The 21271-nt window shown below is 44.9% G+C and overlaps 1 long non-coding RNA gene across 1 annotated transcript; it reads left to right on the top strand.

The window, feature by feature from the left end:
- Positions 1–16: 16 nt before the first annotated feature.
- Positions 17–18823, top strand: LOC146797350 (uncharacterized). The gene is made up of 2 exons (XR_014968475.1): positions 17–176; positions 18071–18823. It is a non-coding gene; the product is annotated as an uncharacterized LOC146797350 (long non-coding RNA).
- The last annotated feature ends 2448 nt before the right edge of the window (positions 18824–21271 follow it).

The following is a 21271-nucleotide window of genomic DNA, read 5'->3' as shown; positions in this document are numbered from 1 at the left end:
CGTTTTTTTTTTTCCTGATGCGTGTGAACTGCCTGTCAGGAGCGGTTGGGCTTGCGCCGCCTACTGTCATTTACCTTCTACGTTTCAATCCTGCAGGGAGCGGTTCGCTCCTCTGCGAGGTGAAGTGTGACCTGGCAATGAGGACTAGAAGGACTTCACGGGAAGGTCTCAGTGAGGTATAGTGAGACTTGGCTTGGAGGGGTTTCCGTTCTCGGAAAGGGAAAGCCCTGCACGGGGCAGGCAGGGGTCGGGAAGTTCATCCTTGAGGTACTTTGGAGGCTTGGCACAAAAGATTTGAAAGGCTTTTATCTTCCCGTGATGTAACGTGCCTCTCCGCACCGAGGACTGTAGGGGAGTTCGCGTCGCGGAAAGGCCTCTCCGTGAGGAATAGGGAGGCAAGGCTTGGAAAGGTTTCGATTTATAGAAAAACCTCCATGTGGTAATAGCGCGGCTTGGCGAAGGTGTAGCAGATGGGCGTGTTGTCAGATTGACCTCGGCAGCATCACTGACCTGTCACGAAGTCGGTCCATTTCTTGCCCAGGTGTCCTCGTTTCATGGGTGAAAAACCTAAACTGTGCATAATAGATAGATGCTGGTGGCGACTGTAAATTGTTCTGAGGTGGAGCTGAACAAATCCCCAACAGGGAATTTTCAGTGAATTTCCACGGAAACAAAACTTCTTGAAATGCTCGAAAAGATTTCGAGTCACTAAATGCTCATAAGAGTGGTAAATACTACGGAAACCTCGCAGTACTCCCTAGTCCAGGAGGTTAGTTAGAGGAGGACCGGACACTGCAGGCTCGAGACGGATAGCTAGCTCAGCTCGAAGACGTCCTGGAACCTCGAGTCTAAAACGAGCCGGGTCTTCATTTGGGTTCTGCTGTCCCCGTCGCTCACACCAGTCACTATTTTCAAGAACATCTTACATCACCATGGTTTAAGATCTAATGCGTATATTTAACTTGGTGTAGTAGCGCCTCAAGCAATTGAAGGTGGTACGAACATTTGATGTGAAATGGGAGAGAGAAAGGATGCTATTGTAGTGTCATAACTGCACAACTAGAAAACCCTGGATTGAGCAATTTTCAATGTTTGCAATATTTGTTATGTGCACAGTTGTGCAGAGAGCTGCCTTTGGCTTTAAACCCTACACTGGCAAAGAGCAGGTTGCCTCACAAATATGACAATAAGTCTTCCATCTACTGTGCAATTTATGCTGGAGCTCTGTCATCGTTGGTTTCTATCAGGCAGGAGTCAAACGGTGGTCTTTTGCCATTACATTTCTGAACTGTTTACCCTGCCTTGTGGAGTATCACAGGGATCTGCTCTCAGTCCCACACTATTTAATGTATGCCTGAAACCCCTGGCATCACTGATAAGGTCATTTGGTTTGGACCTTACTTCCTATGCAGATGACACTTGGTTAAAACTATGTCTCTCCCCAACCTGAGGGGTGCAAACTTCCATGACTGCATGAGAGAAACTGGGAAATGGATGGACCAAATCTGTCTGCAACTAATCTTCGGGAAAGCAGAAGTTATCCTATTCGGGTTTAACCCTTCCCTTTGGCCCCCCCTTCTGGTGGCTGAAGAATTGGACCCACTTCCAATTCCTGTGAGAAAAGCTAAAAATCTAGGTTTAGTAATGGACAATAAGCTAACCTTCGGGCTGCAGGTGATTGCAGTTATATCTTCTGCTTTCTTTGCGCTTAGGATGCTCAAAAAGTTCCTTGCAGTTATATCTTCTGCTTTCTTTGTACTTAGGATGCTCAAAAAGATCCTTCCTTTCATCGCTCTAAACTCTCAAAAAACTGTAATGTCCGCTTTAGTGTTAGCCACTGCAGTGCCCTTTTCCTAAACATGCAGTAACAGCATATAAACCGGCTTCTAGTAGTAATAATAATAATAATAATTCTTTATTCGGTTTATCACAGAGAAAACCATAAAAGAGAACAATCAAGTACAATAAAAAAGAAAAAACAGCTGTCATTTTGTTTAAGAAAAAAAGGAACTTTTTTTGTTTCTAGCAGTCAATGTTTGTTCCTAATGCAGTTTGTTAGAGGTTTTTTCTATGGTTCATAATACATTTTAAAAAGTTTAGGACCAGGTAACAGACTTCTTCAGACTCTAAGGTTTGCAGTCTAAGGAAGGCCGGTCTGCATTGTCTTAGGCCCCATCGCCTGCATAGCGGGAGTATCCATAGTTTTCTGTGGGGTTGATAAAATTTACAGAAGATAATGACGTGAATATTTGATTGAGTTGATATCGCATCACAGGGGCATGGAGGCAGGTTTGTATCCCAGGCCTTATTTAAAGGAAAAGCAACCAGTCTGAAAAAGAGGTTCAGTCTGAGCCTAGTAAGCAGCATCCTCTCGTAAGATTTAGTATGTAGAGTGAGGTATGGTTGAATGCCAAAAGTTAGCTGGACTATGTTCGCCTGAACCACTGAGGGTTTTGCGGCCTCGGTTGACAACCTTAGTGTTTCCAGGTGCCGTAGTGTAAGTTCCTTGAGCTCCTTTTTTGGGAGGGCAGCAAGCGATTCTGGGTGGAGATAATATTTTTCAAGGCCCATGTCTGTAAAAAAGTTTCTGATGTAGCGGAGCCATTTTAATCTAAAGGCGTGATCGAGTGACATTGTGTCCGCCACTATCGACTGTGATAGTGTGTTAGCATCCGAAGTCCATATACGCCTCCATAGAAGCAATGGCTGGATTTTAAGGAGATCCTGGAGGTACGGAATTCCCAGTTCCATATGGGAGGCGTAGGTTGATGAGCCTTTTGGGGTAGCAAGAAGGAATCTTATAAATTGATTTTCGATTTTTTGTAAGGCTCCAACATCTCTATGGCCCCAGACCCCTGCTCCATAGAGAGCAATCGCTTGGCACTTTGCGTTGTAGATTTTTAGGAGTTCTGCTGGCCGCCTCCTTCCCAATTTCCTCGAGAAGGACTGCAGGGCTGCTATTGAGCGCTTAAAAAGGTGGCATCTCGCTTCCACTGCTGGTTTCCAGGTTAGCTTATCGTCAATCATGATCCCGAGGTAAGGGTATTGTGTGGCGACCTCCAATGGTTGGCTATCGAGAAAGATACTTTTTTTTCCTTTCTTCACCCCCCCCCCCCCCCCCCCCCCCGTGATCATGACGAACGTTTTTTTAACGTTAACCTTTAGATCCAAGGCGTTCATAAAGGTAGTATATCTGTCTAGTGAGAGCTGGAGTTCGCGTGGCGTTCGGGCCAGGATGAGAGCGTCATCCGCGTAGAGGAGCGCTGGGATCGATCTCTGTTTCATTTTTGGGAGGTCCTGAGCCCCCCTCAGCATCTCCTCCTCCAGGCCATTTGTGTAGAGCGAGAAAAGGAAGGGGGCCAGGACGCAACCCTGCCTAACTCCTCGCTCCACGCCAAATGATGCCGTCAGCTCACCGTTCTTTCCAAACCGAACTCTAGCCGAGGCCCCGGAGTAGAGCTCTCTAAGAAGGTCCAGCAGTGAGGGGTCCACGTTCATTTCTCTTAGGGCTGACCATAGTTTGGAGTGTGCAACGCAGTCAAAAGCGGCAGACAGGTCCACATAGACCATGTATACCGTCGATTTCTTTGCATGCATGTATTTGGCCATTATAAGGCTAAGGTTGAGTGCCTGCTCTACTGTCCCAAGGCCTTCTCTAAAGCCGAATTGTAGGTCCGAGATGATACCCTTTTCCTCGCTCCACTGATGTAGTCTCTCCAAAATGACCCGCCCCATCACTTTGCCAAGGGAGTCCAGAAGGGATATGGGACGATAACATTTTGGATCCTGTCGGTCCCCTTTCTTAAAGATGGGGACCATGATTGATCTGGTCCAGGAATCCAAAATACCCTCACTGGCTGCTGCTGTGCATACTCTCGTCAGGATAGGTGCCCAGAGCTCCTGGTTAAATTTAAAAAGGTCCACAGGGACGCCATCAGGCCCCGGGGCTTTCCCTGATTTACTTTTTTCCAGAGCCGCAAGGACTTCGGAGATGTCAAAGGATATTGGGATTGGATATTGTACTTCATTTTGTAAATGAAGTGGATGGTGTGTGGTTCCTTGGTCTTTGAATATATTTTCAAAGTGGGCAATCCAAGTTCCCTCGTCTATAGCGACCTCTATTTTGGGAGAGTTGTTGTCTGAGAGGAATGGGGATCTAATCGTTCTCCAGAAATCCTTGCTGTTTTTTGATTGGGAGCTCTTGTCTAGGTCATTCCAGAGTTTCTCTTTCATTTGTTGTAATTTTAGTTTGCGTTCCAGTTTGTATTTTCTTCTTAGAGATTGGATAAGGCCCACGTCTCTTGGTTTTTTGTGGAGGGCAGATTTTAGATCAGTTAGGGCTCTCGTACAGTTGTGATTAAACCAACCTTTCCTTTCTGTAAGTTTATTGGTTGTATTCCCCGTGAGTAGTCTCTTGGCTACTGTCAGAATTTCTGCAAAGTTCAGTAAGACTTCCGTATGGTTTAGGGCTGGGTCCAAACAATTAAAAATATGTGAGTACGCCTGGGTGACTAATTGCTTTATGAGGTTTTGGGGGTCGATCTTTTCCCATTTTATGGAATAACCATTATGTTTACGCAATTGCAGGCTGTCTTGAGCGAGGGCAGTTGCTATATCAATGACCTTGGATTTATGTTCAGGTGGATGGAATTCAATCTTCAGTGCGTAGTGATCACTTAGTGTGTTGCCAATTACTTGGTGGTCTTTGACTTTTGTAGCGAGACCATGGGACAGCAGGATGTAGTCCACTGTTGTCTGGTGACCTCTAGCCACGTAAGTTGGATTGAACTGGTTTTTCTCCGCCTTCAGAGAATTAGCGATAAATAAGTCAAACTCTGACAGGGTGTTATTCAGGGCGTTGCCAGATTTATTGTGGACAAAGTGGGCTAAGGGAACGTCATTGTCGTCGACAAATTCACAGCATTGGGTAGCTGCCATTGGGCAGGGATGAATATTGAAATCACCTCCCCAGATAAGATGGATCATTTTAGAGTTGTCCTCCTTGTGTTGGAAGGATCTTAGTCTCTCCTGCATATCTTGGACAAAAGTCATGAAATCGTTTTCCATTAAGTTGTTATATGAATTGACAAGGATAATAGTGTCTTTGTTTGCAAAGGAGAGGGAGAGTATCTGGCAGCTAGAGTCGGTGAAAAGATTGGACACTTTTAGATGTGATAGAGTGTTAGCGATATAGGTTATTAAACCTCCTTTGGGTCTACCTGTTTCTATTTGAGTAGCAAATGAGGAGTAAGTTTTGTACCCCAATAGGTGAAGCTCTGAGGTTGCCCAGGTCTCTTGAAGGCAAATTATTTTGCCTTGCTCTAAGAATTTAATGGCAACGGGGTCTTCGATCTTTGTTCGTAGGCCCGCCACGTTCCAAAATAAAAAAGGTATTATGTGGGAGTTCACTTTCGGGGCTAGAATTGGTGGGGTCGTGACAATATTGTTGCTTAAGGAAGGGGAGTATGGCAAGTTTTGGGTGGTATGTTCTAGGTCCCTTGGTGGTCAATCCACCATTTCTAGAGGACTATATCTATTTGTTGTTAAAATGTTGTGCCAAGGAACCCATCTGGGCGGTTCTCTACGGGTCATCCTCTGCTGTTGGTATCCCCAATCTCCCCAGTTTACCCCCTGATGGCGAGGATTGACTATTTGCCGAGGGTTTTCCTGCTCCCGGAAGCAGGAGGCGCCATATCGTCTGTTGTCGCGGAAAGTTGGTTGGCGCTGGGATGGTTCCACCCAAGGGAAAGCGGGGTCCTCAAAGAAGTTATTATTTGAGGTTTGAATGAAAGGATAGAAAAATGAGAGGGGTTTAATTCTAATGCTTCCGTGTAAATTCAGTTGTTCCCAAGAGGTGACATAGTCTGCCACCCATGGGTCCTCAAAGGTGATGATGATGCAGTCCCCTAGATATTGTTTGGTGCCTTTCCCCACCCACGGGGTCCTGCAAAGAGAGGAAATCCTACCATGGCAGTTTGGTGGCATGGGGCGATTTGTCTGCAACCAATGATGTACTTTATTTTTTAGGGACCATGGCTGTTCCGTCGTGTTAGGAGGTAGTTCAGTTACTCCAATCATAACTGCTACGTAAGGGGCGGCCTCAGGAGGAAGGTCAGTATGGGCTCTATCTTCTCCCCTCCCTCTTTGGGTATTTCTTTGGGTTGGTTGAGGAGAGAGGTTATGTGCCGAGGTCGTTAAGGGAACAGTTTTTCTTGGGGCTGATTGTGGCCGAGTGGTTGTGGGTGGTCTATTTTTGCTTTGTTTTGAGATGGTTGAACCTACAGTCGTAGTGTTTAATGTGTTTTGGGTCGTGGTAACTGGGGAAGTTGGGATAAGAAGCGGTACGGTAGGTACTACTGTCTGATGTGTGACTGTTGGGGGAATGGAAAATTTTGCGCTAACACCCAAAGAGTTTAAGAGGGCGTTATGGGGAGAATTTGCGCTCGCTTTCTTCTTTGGGGGAGGGCCCTGGATGTGTTGTGGGGGCGAAATAAGCTTCGAGATCTGTATTTCTATCTTTGTGAGCTTTTGTTCTACAGGTCTTAGGAGAAAATTTCTGTTATCTTATTTATGAAAATTAAATTTTCGTGATCTTCCGGGGGCTTTTTCGTGGGTAGTTGGGTTGGTGAGTCCAATAGAATAGGAGTGGTACCTTCCAGTTGACCGTGAAGGACAGTTGCAGTAGCAAGTTCTGGGTGTAGTGGTGGTGAAGAAACTGGTAGAAGAATTGGTGAAGCCTCGGAAGTATTCGGAGGGGGAGCAGTTCTAGGTATGGTTGGAATTTTTCGGGTAAGCTTATTTTTGCTAATTGCTCCTTCTCTCCTTCCTCTAACTTGGGTATCTTCCGAGGGTGATATCTGGGTGGGGGATCGGGGGGGGTAGCTCAGGGTTTTTTTCTAGTTCTGAAGATGAGGGCGAATCTGCAAGGTCAGATACGGATAGATTTACATTATTTGGGAGGCTGCTTCTACCTTCGTTCGCAGCTCCTGGTGCTTTTTTATTTGCCAGGACGGGGGTTCTAGCTTCTGCGAGGTTACCCAGGGAGGATCGTTTGGCAAAGTCTAAGTCCAATGAAACTCTTTTTTCCATAAGGGTAATACTTTGGTCAATGAGGGAATTTGCTTTTACAAGGAAGTCGTCCATAGGGCCCAATAACTTTCTAACGCTTCCTGGAGCTAGTGTTTTTGTCCCTCTTGTGACTACCATCTTGTGATGTTATAAGGCGATGTAGTACGTGATATTTCCCGTAACTGGAATAAGTATTAGTTGGACAATAAGTATACGAAAAGGGCGAGTAATAACTTACAGAGGGTGGGGCCCAGTCCAGTCTCTCGGTCTCTCCGGGCCTCAAACGGCCCGCTCTTTGCCCGGTCTTCGCCCCGGAATGCGCCCCGCGCGCGTCCCGCGATGCGCGTTACGGGGGCCGCCTTTACGCTGTGATTGGTTGTAGGGGCGTGGTACTGGGAGGGGGCGCGGCTCGCACGGGAAGAGGACCAGCTGGAGCTGTTGTGTGCTGGTCCTCGCAGTCCCGGGGCCAGCGCCTCTCCCTCCTCTGCGGCCACAGGGTGTGCTGGGGCTTCCTAGCCGGGCAGCGGTGCTGGTAGGTCTTGTAGAGCTACTCCTGTAGCTAAGAGCTGCTCCGGTCGGGCTCAGAAAGAACAGAATCTCTTTGCGAGTGGCACCCGCGAAGCGGGTGCCGCGAGAAGTTATTGCGCTCAGTTGGGGGCGCGGCTCGCACGGGAAGAGGACCAGCTGGAGCTGTTGTGTGCTGGTCCTCGCAGTCCCGGGGCCAGCGCCTCTCCCTCCTCTGCGGCCTCGGGGTGTGCTGGGGCTTCCTAGCCGGGCAGCGGTGCTGGTAGGTCTTGTAGAGCTACTCCTGTAGCTAAGAGCTGCTCCGGTCGGGCTCAGAAAGAACAGAATCTCTTTGCGAGTGGCACCCGCGAAGCGGGTGCCGCGAGAAGTTATTGCGCTCAGTTGGGGGCGTGGCACTGGGAGGGGGCGCGGCTCGCACGGGAAGAGGACCAGCTGGAGCTGTTGTGTGCTGGTCCTCGCAGTCCCGGGGCCAGCGCCTCTCCCTCCTCTGCGGCCATGGGGTGTGCTGGGGCTTCCTAGCCGGGCAGCGGTGCTGGTAGGTCTTGTAGAGCTACTCCTGTAGCTAAGAGCTGCTCCGGTCGGGCTCAGAAAGAACAGAATCTCTTTGCGAGTGGCCGTCTAGTAGTACAGAATGCAGCAGCCAGAATCCTGACTCTGACTCCCAAACATTTTTCCATCTCACATGCTATCATCAAACTTCGCTGGCTGCCAGTCAGGCAACATGTGAAATTCAAGGCACTATGTAAGCCCCATAAGGCCCTTCATGGCATTGGTCTGGTTTTTCTGCAGCACTCATTTAAATGGTACAGACCTAGGAGAACTCTTCGATCCATGGGTGCCCAGAAACTGGAGACTATCAAATTTAGACTCTCAAACTGGGGGGGAAGCTTTGTTACAGCACCAGCGAAAGAGTTGAATTCACTTCCTCTCCAAATCGGAGCCATTTCAAATCTGCTGTCGTTCAGGAAGGTTCTTAAAATGTGCCTATTTGCCAATTAATCCATTACGTACCATATCAGTTTTACCAAGAGCTAGCGCATTGACACCTATGGGTATTTGTTTTGCTTTAGAAACAATTATAACATAACAAAATAAATGAAGTGGAATGGGACAGAATAGCGGCAGATCAGGTTGACTTTACAGAAGTCTGTAAGCATTACATGTGGAGTGATACCATCATTGCTCGTCAGGGTTGTATCACTCCAGAGTGGCCTACCAAGCATGGTCTGCTTAACCCCAGTGTGTCAGCTGTATTGCCCATAGATAGTAAACATAACAATCCAACATCATTACATGCAATGTCCCGGTCATGACTTCTACGTGGTAGACGTTTTGGTTGCTTAAAGTGTATTCTGGAATTTACCAGGTCAAAACACAGTATGGGGGAACATTGTCAGATGGAGCAATACACATTTTATTCATTGTTTAGAAGTATAGAAAAACGAGAACCTATGTTCAGGAGGTTAATTGCCAATCCACATTGGATGCCGATGTGGTAGATAAGAAGAGTAGTAATGATAAGTTTTAAAACATCACTGATGTATGGCGAAATAAAAAAGCAAGAATTGTAATAGATGGGGTGGTTCCCATCATTTACATAACTCCAAGCCTTTCCCAACTTTCAATAAAATGAGGAACAAATGCAAGAGAAGATGACCTCTTCGAATGGTTTGCAGAGGTTTTTGATAGATGAAGGTCAAATGGTAACGAGAGTAAGGGAATAAGGGTTCTTTTGGGCTGAATCTTAATGCCGTTTTGACTGATGGAGCTGGTTCGAATGAATGCAAAAAGTTGCCCAGGTGTACCATAAAAATGGATTGAAAATAAGTTGTAGTTGTGATATACCACTATAAGTAAACATTTGGTGGCTAAGTTTGTTGGGGAAAAAATAACTAATACATAAGTAAGGCCTGCTGGATACAGATGGCATAAGATAGACTCAGCTATGTACCTCTGGGCTGAAATGTATTTTCGTGTACAGACGATTTCCTAGGGAAATGTGTGTGAGATCGTTAAATAGCTGGTGCGTCTTTGGGAGAGATCTTTGCATGCGTGTATGCAAGTTGTGAAGTCTTGGTCCCTTTGCTATGCTGGAAAATGCATGTACTTAATATTTATGTAAGTAGTTTACATTGATATGATCTCTTCTTTGTCATGCTATTCTTTAAGTTGTTTTTAATGGCGTATGCATGACTCCCGTTGTACAAGAATTGTATCGGACATGTTTAAAAATGCTCATATTATACCACTGTTGAAAAAATCTACAGTGGACTCTGAGATTGTGGATACATTTAGGCTTATTTGCCAACTTTCTTTTTCTATCTAAACTATAGACCATACTGTGTTTAATCAGCTCTCATACTTTGAGTTCCTAAATTTACTGCATCCCATGCAAGCTGGTTTTCGATTGGGCTACAGCACTGAGATTGCTGTGACCACCGTCTTGGATGATCTTTGTCTCTGTGCTGATCAGGATGTGCCGGTCCTGGATTTTATTGGCTCAGTCTACAACATTTGACTGTGTTGGCCAGGGTTCTTCAAAGTTGGACCCGGAGGGCCAGATCCCTGCCAGATTTGTAGCATTTCCCCATTTAGAGTCGGTCAGTCAAAAAGCTTTATTTCGATAAAATTATATCATTAAAGCATTGGTGTACAGGCATATAAAGCGCAATATATCGAAAAGAGGGGCATAGCTTCTTGACACCGGAGTGCAAATTATAGCAATTTGGAAGATGTACGTTAAAAATCAATTTAAGATATATTCAATAAAAAATGAAAAATGTTACATTTCATAGTAAAAAAAAAAAACAATTTCGCTAAAACATTTATACAATAAAAACATGTTAAAAGAGAATTCATTATTGAAAGTGTAAACATTTAGCCCTAATATTCCAAGACCACCCGAGGAATTTTGCCACACCACAAACTAGCACTGGACTGGTGTCAGAGCGTAATATTCTTAACGCGACCCGGTAGTTCGACGTGCCCAGCAATCGACATATGGGTCCCAACCAGCGACTTCTAGGTTTTTTGTAAGCTGGGCGTTCGAACATGATGTGCGCCGTGTTTTCCACCAACCCACTGCAACTAGGTAAATGTAGTTAAAATCTGCCATGGACCCGGCCCTCCAGGATCAACTTTGGAGAAAAACTGAATGGGTTTGGAATTTAACAAAATATATCTCCTCTTCCAAGGATAAGGTTGCTTCATAAATCTACATGTTCTGTAACAAAATCCACTTGCCCCTTTGGTGCCATGTAGTGCAGCGACAAATTATGGCAGCAATCTCATTGTATAAGATCTCTGATATAGCCTCTCTGATTATACCAGGGCTGATACCATAGTAGTGTTTGAATACTTGCAATCCCCTTATGTTGCCACGTTTCTGCAGATCTACATACTGGGGCTGAAGGTAGTGGTAAGCAACAGGGTTAGAATGCCCTTTTGTCTGTGCAAACTGACTAACTTGCGAGTTTTAAGGGTTTCCAAAAACTGTTCTCTAATCTTTTCCCATACTGAGAAATGTTGGAAATTTACTCCTGACAATGGCAGACGAAAACCTTCTTCTAGAGTTGGGAAAAAAAGTGGTTGGAGGAAAAGTGAACTTGCAAACACTGAGATTTTCGCATGAGCAAATCTACCCATGCATATTTTCTGATGCTAAAATGCAGTTCACAAATACTTCCTAGGAGTACTAGTCCTTTTACCTACTTCTGTAAATTCTTGGAAATTCCCGAAAGCCGTATAGCAGCACTAAATGCAAAGACATCTACCATAGATGCACTTTTGAGACTTTGTTTAATAACTGGGCCCCTAATTTGATCTGGCTCAGACCATTTTATATATATATATATATATATATATATATATATATATATATAGCTCTCGCTCTCTGTGACAGCTTGCTCTTTCACAAGGATCATATCTGCACACAAAGTAGTTTTGTTCAGTGCCAGTAACTACTGAGGCAGTGTGTGCTTTTTGAGACCAAAAAACATTTTTTGCTTTTGCCAATGTTTGTTATAATGGTGAGGGCCCGGCTGTTCCCACACAATAAGGTTTTACACAAAACAAGTCACACATTGATAAAACTAGAAAGCTAACCACCAATTTCAGACCTACTGCCTTTGCCAATGCTGGCTTACTTTTGTTTCCCATAATCGTATTGTAACTGGTTACACTGATTTCCCATAATGAATATTTTTGGCAAATACTAGCAAGCATCAACACATGTTACTAAATGATGCTGCAAATAAATGGTACCTGAAATTTTACAGTAGTTTAGTAAAAAAAAATTCCTGCTTTTTAATTTTTTTATGAAAATTTTATTTTGAAAGCAAAGAATCCTCAATCTTGCTTTCAAGCTTCTGCAAATATTTGCATACAATCTGGGATCATTCTGGGAGCATTATACATATGGCCTCATATTACTAAACTTTGGAAACATTTGTACATATTTTTACACTGGAACCACTGTCAATAGTGCAGTAGGAGCATGCAACATTACTTAGAGTGCTGACCCTCATAATAAAGGCTTTCAATTAATGAATCATAAATACAAGTGTAGGAGAGTAGGGTATGCTTCATATGGTTACCCCCACATTTTGCTGATGTATCACTGTTTTCGACTTTTTGACTGGTATCCTTCTATCCAGGACCCCAGTTTAGCTGCTCTCTCCTCTATATTGATTGCATGTACTTTAGGTACACTCCAGATTGTATTCTGGGGTACCCTTATAAGTCCCTAGTATATGGTATACTATGTACCCAGGGCCTAGGTGCCCCAGAGGTCTCCCAGGGGCTGCAGCATGTATTGTGCCACCCCTGAGAGAACATTCAAAATGGCACCACAGGTCTGCTACTGCAGCATGTGTAAGGTGGTGCATGCACCCCTTACTTGGATATAGGTTCACTATATCTATTCTAAATCACTGCACATATAAACCTATCGGTCACCCCTATGGCAGGCCTTATCAATCCTGAAGGCAGGGTGCTGGGTTTTATGTGGGAGGGTGCACCTGCATGAGCAGAGCCCCTCTGCAGCCTTCAGAACCTATTTTCCGGGGCTGTTTGTGATGCAGCCAACCGAACCCCTGTGCACCGTGTACTTTTGCAGCAGCATATGCTTTTTGGCGATCCCTGAGGCTGTGCTTTGGGCTACGTGTAGTCCTGACCCCTAACAGCATTTCCACCGAAGATTTCCGGCCGACACTCCACAAGTGTTCCGTAGGCTGGTATTTCGTGATTCAGCTCGAGGTCCCTTCGCGATCCCTGGTCCGTTGGCCTGTGGGTCCCTGTGAAGGTAACTTTGACTTTCTGTGGGCTTTCCTGGTTGCTCCAGACGTGCCCTGACTCTCCATAGCTCGGAGAGTCCCCAGGACCTTGCTGGTTTTCACCGAAGCTGATTTCCTCTGCCCGCATGGGTTGCAGTTGCCAAGGCTTGTTGGTGTTCGATCCGGACACTGACTTCCCCCCCCCTCCCCCTTCCCCCCCCAGCAATCGACATCCTTCGTGGGACAGCTCACCTCCAGACTTTGGTCGTTGTTGACGTCTCCTGGTCCCCGTGGCTACAGAGTCAAGCATCGCATCTTCTCACCTGAAACACCCGACATTTGTGGGCATTCGTCTATCGTGCCCCTGGTCACCCTGAAGTGACCCAGACTCTGTCCCCTCTGCTTTCAGGTTCTTCTCACCTCGGATCCAGGCTTGGATTCCACCAGGCACTTTTCATCTTCCCGGCAGCCGCACTTTTCCGCATCACGCCATTGAAAACGATGAAGGTTTCCGACATCACTTGCCCCTATGCACCCGGCTCCCCTGGGATAGGTAACACGGGTATCTCGGTACTCTCAAGGGTGCTGCCTTAGAACCTTCTATGTTTAAAAGGGTTTGCCTAAAGTTCTCTCTGAAGTGTCCTTAATCTTTAAAATTCCAATTGCGACTTTCCCATAGGATTGTACGGAGCTTGCGCCAGTGTTCACACACTGCACCCGTCCTCCGTGGGGTCCCAGTGATTCTACGTGCTCTAGGCACTGTGTCTAGTTAAGTCGTGGTTGTTATACCACTTTCTTAGTATATGGTTCGGTCTCCCCCTGGAGCCTGCAGTGTATTGTGCTATTTACCGTCGTTCTAGTGATTTAATATTGTGTGCTTTGTGCTCTAATCTCATAAAGAGGTTAGTAGAGAGTGTTTAGTAATAAATACATATATTTTATATATCTCTTGTGTGGTTCTCTTTTCATTTGGTCATTCAGGAGGTTCTGATCTGGTAAAACAAGCTGCTTTACATTCCTTTGAGACTTAGCCTGAAGGCTGCTCTCCATAGCTACCACTAGGATAGCTTTCAATAAAGTTTGTCTTGAACCTAATCATCAATAAGGGTTGTTTGGAATGGTACAAGGTGCCAACTTTAATTGGTGGACAGCATATACCAGGCCAACTTCTCACAACAAGTTTGAACAACATTAACATATGGGCATAGATATTACCTTAACTGCAGACAGTGCCCTTCCCTGATCCATAATGTGGTACTGCAAACCGGCAGTCAAAGGGTTTGTGCTGCAGGTTGGTTGGGCCTACTTGTCCCAGGGACAAAATACACAAGAAAATTTGTTGCCCTTGACCCCAAACAATATGTTCTGGGCGAATTCCACATCCCTGCCCTGGTGTTGACCATTACATTTTGTTAGGGCAAATGGATAATTTTGGATTAGTGGCACTTCCTTATGTGGTTTTGGAACTTCCTAGTGAATAGATTGTTCCAGGTCCATCTGGATCGCTTTGTGACTATGCCAAAAACTTTAACCTGTGAGGGGACCTGGGTGTTCATTACGGTCTCCACTTCTATTTACACTTCACATGGTCTTCCTGTTTCAATCATTTAGCCTGTTCATGTATGCGGATGACTCCTAGATCATCTTTAAAATTGTTGGTGAAAAGGCCGAAAACTTACACAGTTGCTTACATGGGGTGGAATCATAGATACGTATGAGCAATTTAAAAATTATATGGAGGCAAAACTGAAATCTTGTCTGCTCTTATCTCAAGCATGAGGGTTTCCCTTTTGGCCTCCTTGTCTTTGGAAGAAACCCACCTAAGTGCATTACATGTAAAATCAGTATGTCAAGTTTGATATGGGCTTAACTACGTCAAATCAGATCTGTTGCTAGCGCCTGTTTTTTTTCATTCCCGCACGTTAAAGCAAATTTTCTCGCATTCAGAAAGTCTAGATGTATTTGTCACAGCCAGATTGGACTATTGCAGTGCCCTTTATCTGAATTTACTGGCCATGTCATTGAGGAAACCTCATGTTATATAAAACTCAGAAGGTAGGTGGTGTTTTAATTTGATGCACTCAATCCATCTCCCCTACTTTAGGCTCCTCACATTAGTTACCCTTAAGAAAAAAAAGAGTTGTTTTCAAATCTTTGGGGCTTGTGCAGAAAGCTCTTTATGCTCCGCACAAAAGCCCTTTTTCTCTGAAGTTTTACTGTTGTTTACCATGTTGAAGCTTACTGTCAGAATCAGCCTTTTTAGTAAAGGTTCCTAAATTCTGCTGAGTCACTTTGGACGGTAAAGCTTTCACTGTCACAGCAGCTACACTCTGAAATGTATTACTGTACTCATTCCACTCCCAGCTGCTGCTGCTGCATTAAAAAAAAAAAAGGGGGACATTTCTAAAAAAAAAACGCTTATTTACCATCTCTTTAATAGCCATGTTTTAAATTTCCATTTACAGTTAGTCAATTTTTAGACTTCCGCATCAAGGTAACTTGATGTGGATGTTTGCGCTCAATTAATGATATAAATATTTACATATTACCTTATTTGTCACTTAAAGATTTACTGTGAATAAGAGTATGTTTTTATGGTGCTATTGAATCCTATGTTGAATTTAGTGATTGGCAGGATTAGTGTTGTATCTCTGTACTGTTTTGTGGGGGGAAAGATACTTGAGGTCTTGTCATACTGCGTCACATGTCACTGTGGTGTATGTATGTATATGGTATTTCAATAGCGCAAACCTAGCCAAAAGGAAGCAGAGCGCTGTACATGGTCTAAAACCAGCATAATGCCAACAAATAAAAGGGGAGGAAGCTAGGATATGGACAGTTAATGCACTGGAATGTTGTTTCCTTTAGCAGGGTTAGTCTTCATCTCTTTCCTAAATTGGAGTAGTCTTCATGGATATGGGGATGTTTTCCAGATTCTGAATGCATATATGATTAATGCTTTCTTGATTTTTTTTTTTTCTTTTTTGGTCGAGCCTAGCGCAGCGCGCATGCGCTGCTGTAGTAGATGACCTCTTGGAATCAGTCTGCACTTTTCTGAAACTCGTGCGTGTGGCGGCATCCAGCTTGCGGAAGTGACCAGGGGCACGCAGGGTGCCATCTGTTCCTTATCATGTTTCCAAGGGTTGCTTTCACTTTCGCGGCCGCACCCATCCCGAGTGTGCCTACATTACAGCTAGGGAGATGCAAATCATAATGTATGCAGCCCAAATTGAATGTCCTTTTCTCATCGCGCATTTCCATATGTAATGGCGATGTTTCCATCTACTTTTACGATCGTTCACGGCTGAGTTTTAGAACTATCCCGCGACCTTTGGCTCCAACATGTGAAAGCCTTTTCAGCTGGCGCTGCTAAGTCCATTCGGCCGCCTTTGATGTCGCCCACATGTGGTTGCTCTGAGAAGCCTTTATGAACCGAGAACTGTCTGGAAATAATTACCCAACCTTGCGACTGGCGACGGGTGTAGATTAGAACATTTCACATGAGTTAGGAAACATGAAATCGTTTTCATTGTGCCCAGTTGTAACTTTGTTAGACAAATAGTAACGTCCATATGCCATAATAAAACAATGTGTAGTTTTTTTTATTTTTATTGTATGTTGCATTTATCAAGCACTGATCCGCTGCTACCGTGTAGTAATATCAAGGTTGCTGTTATTTGCTTTTGCATCGTCCCGGGTTACAAAGTAGCAGAGTTACAGAGTAGTGACGTCACACCAAGCCACGCGCTGCTGCAAACTACGGAGTGCCTAGATGGTATTCACACGTTCCAAGTCACCTGCAGCTACTAGCGATGTAACAAAGAATGCACAGCAGCAAACCTGACATCTCATTAAACTAAATATATAAAACATAACATAAACTCCTCCTGAGTCTCACGTTACCCGGTGTCCGACATCAGTTGCTAATCTAGCTCTACTTGCATTCTGGTGCTTGTCGTTGTGTTTGTGTCCATTAAAATATAGGACCACAAATACTAGAATGCAAAACGGAAAGGTGTGGCAGCAAAGTGTCTTAGGTCTGATCTAGCTGCAATACCTTCGGGTCGAGTTCGTGCGATATAAAAACTGCAACATAAAAAGTGTGATGTAACTAGTGCAGGCAGGTGTGCTGTTACTGGTGCAGACTGGACGTTCGGTCCCTGACTCTGTTACCTTTTGGCTACGCTTTTACTAATACGGCCAGATGGACTGCACTGCAGCAACGTATGTTGTCACTCGTGAAAACCAGATATCGGCACAGACAGTGCGCGAACAGGCTGTTGTCACTGGCGGTGGAGGGCCGTGGTGTTAATGGCGCAGACAGGCAGCAGCTGCTCCATAAACTTTCCAACTACCTCTCCTTCCTCTTCCAGTGTGCTCTTGTGATTCAGGCTGGGTCTTTGGAGGCGATCTTGTGCACTGACAGCAGTGCTGCCCTAGTATTTTTATTTTTAAAGCGCTTCAATACCTTCGGGTCGAGTTCGCGCTATCAGTCCATCGGCCTAGATTGCGCAGGGGTGAATGTTTAGGGTAAGAGTGCAGCAGTGCTTAGCGGGTTCGAATCGCAGCATTGGCAGTCATACTTTCCCTTTGCATTATTATTGTTACACTGTTAGTGCATGTTCTCTTTCAGCCACATGAGTAAGGAAACACACGCCACATGACAGTTTATCTGACGCCTGAGTGGGTACTTTAATATACAGCTCTCTTAGGCACATGGATGCAAACTCTCTAAGCATAGTACAACGCATGTTGCTTTTCACATGATGTAACAGTAGATGCTGTAGCACCCAGGATAATGTGCTGCATGGCTAAATACTTATATGTCCCAAAGGCGAGACCTGATGGTTTCCTGGCTACAACTGTTCTTAGGACCACCAGAGGTGGTGATTATGTCTGCAAGATAAGCAAGGTACTATTTCATAGCTTTGTAAGTGATTCAGCTACTTTTGAAGTTGGTGCAAGTGGGCCTATGGAGTTCTATCGGGATGGTGGTGATGTGATCATATTTCTTCAGGCCCTGAATGAGACCTGTAAGTTGGCCCTAGGAAATGCCACTGTAGTGTACCCATATTTACAATTTTTTTTTTGCATCCATTACATTTTGGCACGTTTGAACTGTTACAATTTAATGGGGAAAATTCTGTTGATGTTCAGTTCACCACACCTGGTAATTACATTAAACTCCACTCTTTTAATTTCAGTTGCTGGTAAACAGATTTGCACTGATAGCAAACTACGGAGGCACTTGAATGGCCTATTGTATGGAGACACCCAGCCCCTCCCCTTGTGAGGTACTTTGTTAAGTGATCTCCAACGTGAAGACAGAAGCACAACAAATAGACTGTCACCGGCACTAGAACATTGTTGAGCTGCACTACAGCTGGCAAACTAGGATCTATCGGCTTAACACCAGGGTTGAGAAGATCTAGGTTAGAAGACTTTCTAGAATGAGCCATCTGAAAAGTAAAGCAATTAACTTACATTTTGACCCTATCATGCAACCTCTTGCTTTGCATCACATGGATTAAGTCAAAGAAGGTGGGAATCATCAAACGGTACTCCTCAGTTTTGATTATGAAGAAGACCAACTAGCTAGGTAATGCATGCGTCTATAGCTATCCAGCCCACCAACATGGCAAATTAGAATGAGAAATAGGTCAGAACAACCATCATCAACATCAGTACTGAAATTACATTTCAACAAATGGTTCTCGAAGTTTGAACTGAACCTACGGTAGCATGAATTGGAATTCCACAAGGATTCGCGCTATATCACAATCTCCATACATATGGGGCTAAGAAGGTACACATGCCTCCAAACACATGAAAAATGACGGCAGATCTCCATGTCTAGAAGCCTAAACTATCTATGCAAATTAAAAGTAATGTGCTAATACCTTTACACATTTTGTTATAGTGACAATAAAGCAATCTGGTTGTGGTCCAGCTCTAAACTTTCTGAATGAAATGCATTGGCTGCGGATGAATTGTTCAAGAGGGTAACCACTTCAATTTTCCCAATATACAGTAGGTCAATTATTGGTTAAGAAACTTCATTTTTTTGGTCTTCAGGCCACCTGAAGCGACACTATGGAGAAGTTATTCCTTTACACAGACAATATTCTTCTGTTCATAACGGAACCCAGCGGCACTATTCCCACCCTATTCTAGACGATCGACACATATAGACGACACTCAGGCTATAAGATCAGCAAATAGTGTACAGTCCCAGATAGATACAAGACTGGACTCTGCTACCGGGGGAACTGGGAGTGGTCGAGTAGGGTTTTACATACCTGGGTATATTCCTCACAACACATAAGGAGGTATGCTGCAAACAAAATGTTTTGCGAGTATGGGCTACATTCAAAAGTGACTCGGATAAATGGAAAGCCCTTCCACTCACCATAATGGGCCGAGCAGCCATGTTCAAAATGATCACCCTGCCCCACTTCCTATACGTCCCCCTGAACCCTTATCATCCCCACCTGTGAACAATATTTTGAGAAATAGACACAGAACTAAGCTCAATGGGTGGCTAGGGAAACACCCATGGATTACACTGCAGTGTAACCCATACAATGGCACTGCCGGATATTGAAGCCTATTGTCAGTTGGGGCACCTGACACCCATTGACTGGATACACGTGGCAGGAGATCACCCTACTTAAAAGCTGGAGCAGGAGACCCTGACACCCCATACATTCTTTCATTATCTTTATGGAGGCAAGGGAACACATAGACTGCTTCCAGCAACATGAGTTGCTCTACAGGTATGGGAGAGAGCGTCTAGAACACTGTGATCGGCCCATAAGCTCACCAGGGCAACGCCGCTGTGGAAAGGGATCTGGCTTGGGGAGTTGGGTAAGCTGAGGGGATTTGAATCGTGGGACATACTGGGATCTCTAACATGGGGGACATCATTGACAACGGTGCACTTAAACCCTTCCCTGCCCTCTCTGCCGAATTCATGCTTCATAGATCCGATTTCGTCAAATACGCCCAGCTACGCCATGCATGGCTAGCGGAGGCACTGAAAGGGGACGACCTCCCTGCGTATGTGCCACTGGAGGGGTGACTACTTCAAGAACGGCTCACAATGGAAGCAGTTTACTGACATACAAAAAATTGAACAACTATATGCCTGATAACTTGGGCAAGCTCCGGGAAACATTGGAGGGTGAGCTGGGTACGATGGAGGTCATCGACTGGGAAGCAGCACTGATGCACCCCGGGGCGGTGGCGATTAAAGTTGGCTTGCGCCTCATTCAGTATAAGATCCTCCATTGGGTGTATTATGATAGGGCCAGGCTTCATAAAATAGGACGGGCCAAAAACTTGAGCTGATTTGGAGGATTTCTACCACACATTATGGAGTTGCTCCAATATACAGACTTAGTGTGAAGCGATTATCAGGGGACTGAATGCTGTGCTGCAGATCTCCCTTCCTGTGGACCCAAAGTTAATCTTGCTGGGGATACCGAGCGAGGTACATTTCGCCAGACCTCTGCTACTAATTCGTGTCTTAGGCCTAGTGATGGCAAAGAGGGGTATAGTGAGACATTGGGGTGCACAAGACCCACCAACACTACACGAGTGGAAAAGAGGAATGGACGTATACATGGCGGCTGAGTGTGTCCTGTATAACAGCTGGGGTTGCCCGGGAAAGTTTTGTAAGGTATGGGGCAGTTGGCTAAACCACTATGGGGTGGACCTACACGGTGCGGTCACACGTCACTAGTGGAGAAGAATAGAAATGACTCCACCCCCCTGCCACCCAGGAAGTACTGTTGTGTTTAAAATGTGCAGGAGTAGTAACATCCCCTACACTTGATAAAAGAAATACAACCCTGTGGTACACTATAATATAAATTGCAACTGTGTGTATTCATGAAGACTGAGATCATTTGGGTATTGCAGTCTATCTCAGGTGCAAGATTGTTCTGTTTTCCACGAAACATGAAATAAAATATTTTTAAAAAAAAGATACCTCATCTTATTCAACTTTGTGCAAGTGTAACTTCTTAAGCCACTCAAACCCATTTCAATGGACAGTTAAAATAGGATCATCATTGTCGCAATCAAGCTCCTTTGCTGGGGATACCAGATTGCTCCATGTCACCAGGACACAACCTTTACTGTCACTGATCTTGTTGCATTTTTGGGTGCAGTCACTTATTGATGGGTTGTTGTTGTGATGGTGTCTTCTCTTGAAATTGTGGTCACCTACTTCACTCCAGTGTGCAATTGATGCCAGCTGTCTTGTAATGCATGTAGGGGGTCATGGAAAGCAGTGTTTAGACAGTGTGGGCATGTAATGTCAGGGAGATTTTGCACACTTCTGGAGTCACCATTCTGGAAGTGTTTGTGTTTCTTAGAGTGCTTCCATCATCTTTCCATGG

Source organism: Triturus cristatus, chromosome 9 (assembly GCF_964204655.1).
Source record: "Triturus cristatus chromosome 9, aTriCri1.1, whole genome shotgun sequence".
In the NCBI taxonomy this organism is placed as follows: domain Eukaryota; kingdom Metazoa; phylum Chordata; class Amphibia; order Caudata; family Salamandridae; genus Triturus; species Triturus cristatus.
Note: the sequence above shows the minus strand (reverse complement) of the source record. Positions and strands in the feature narration are given on the sequence as shown.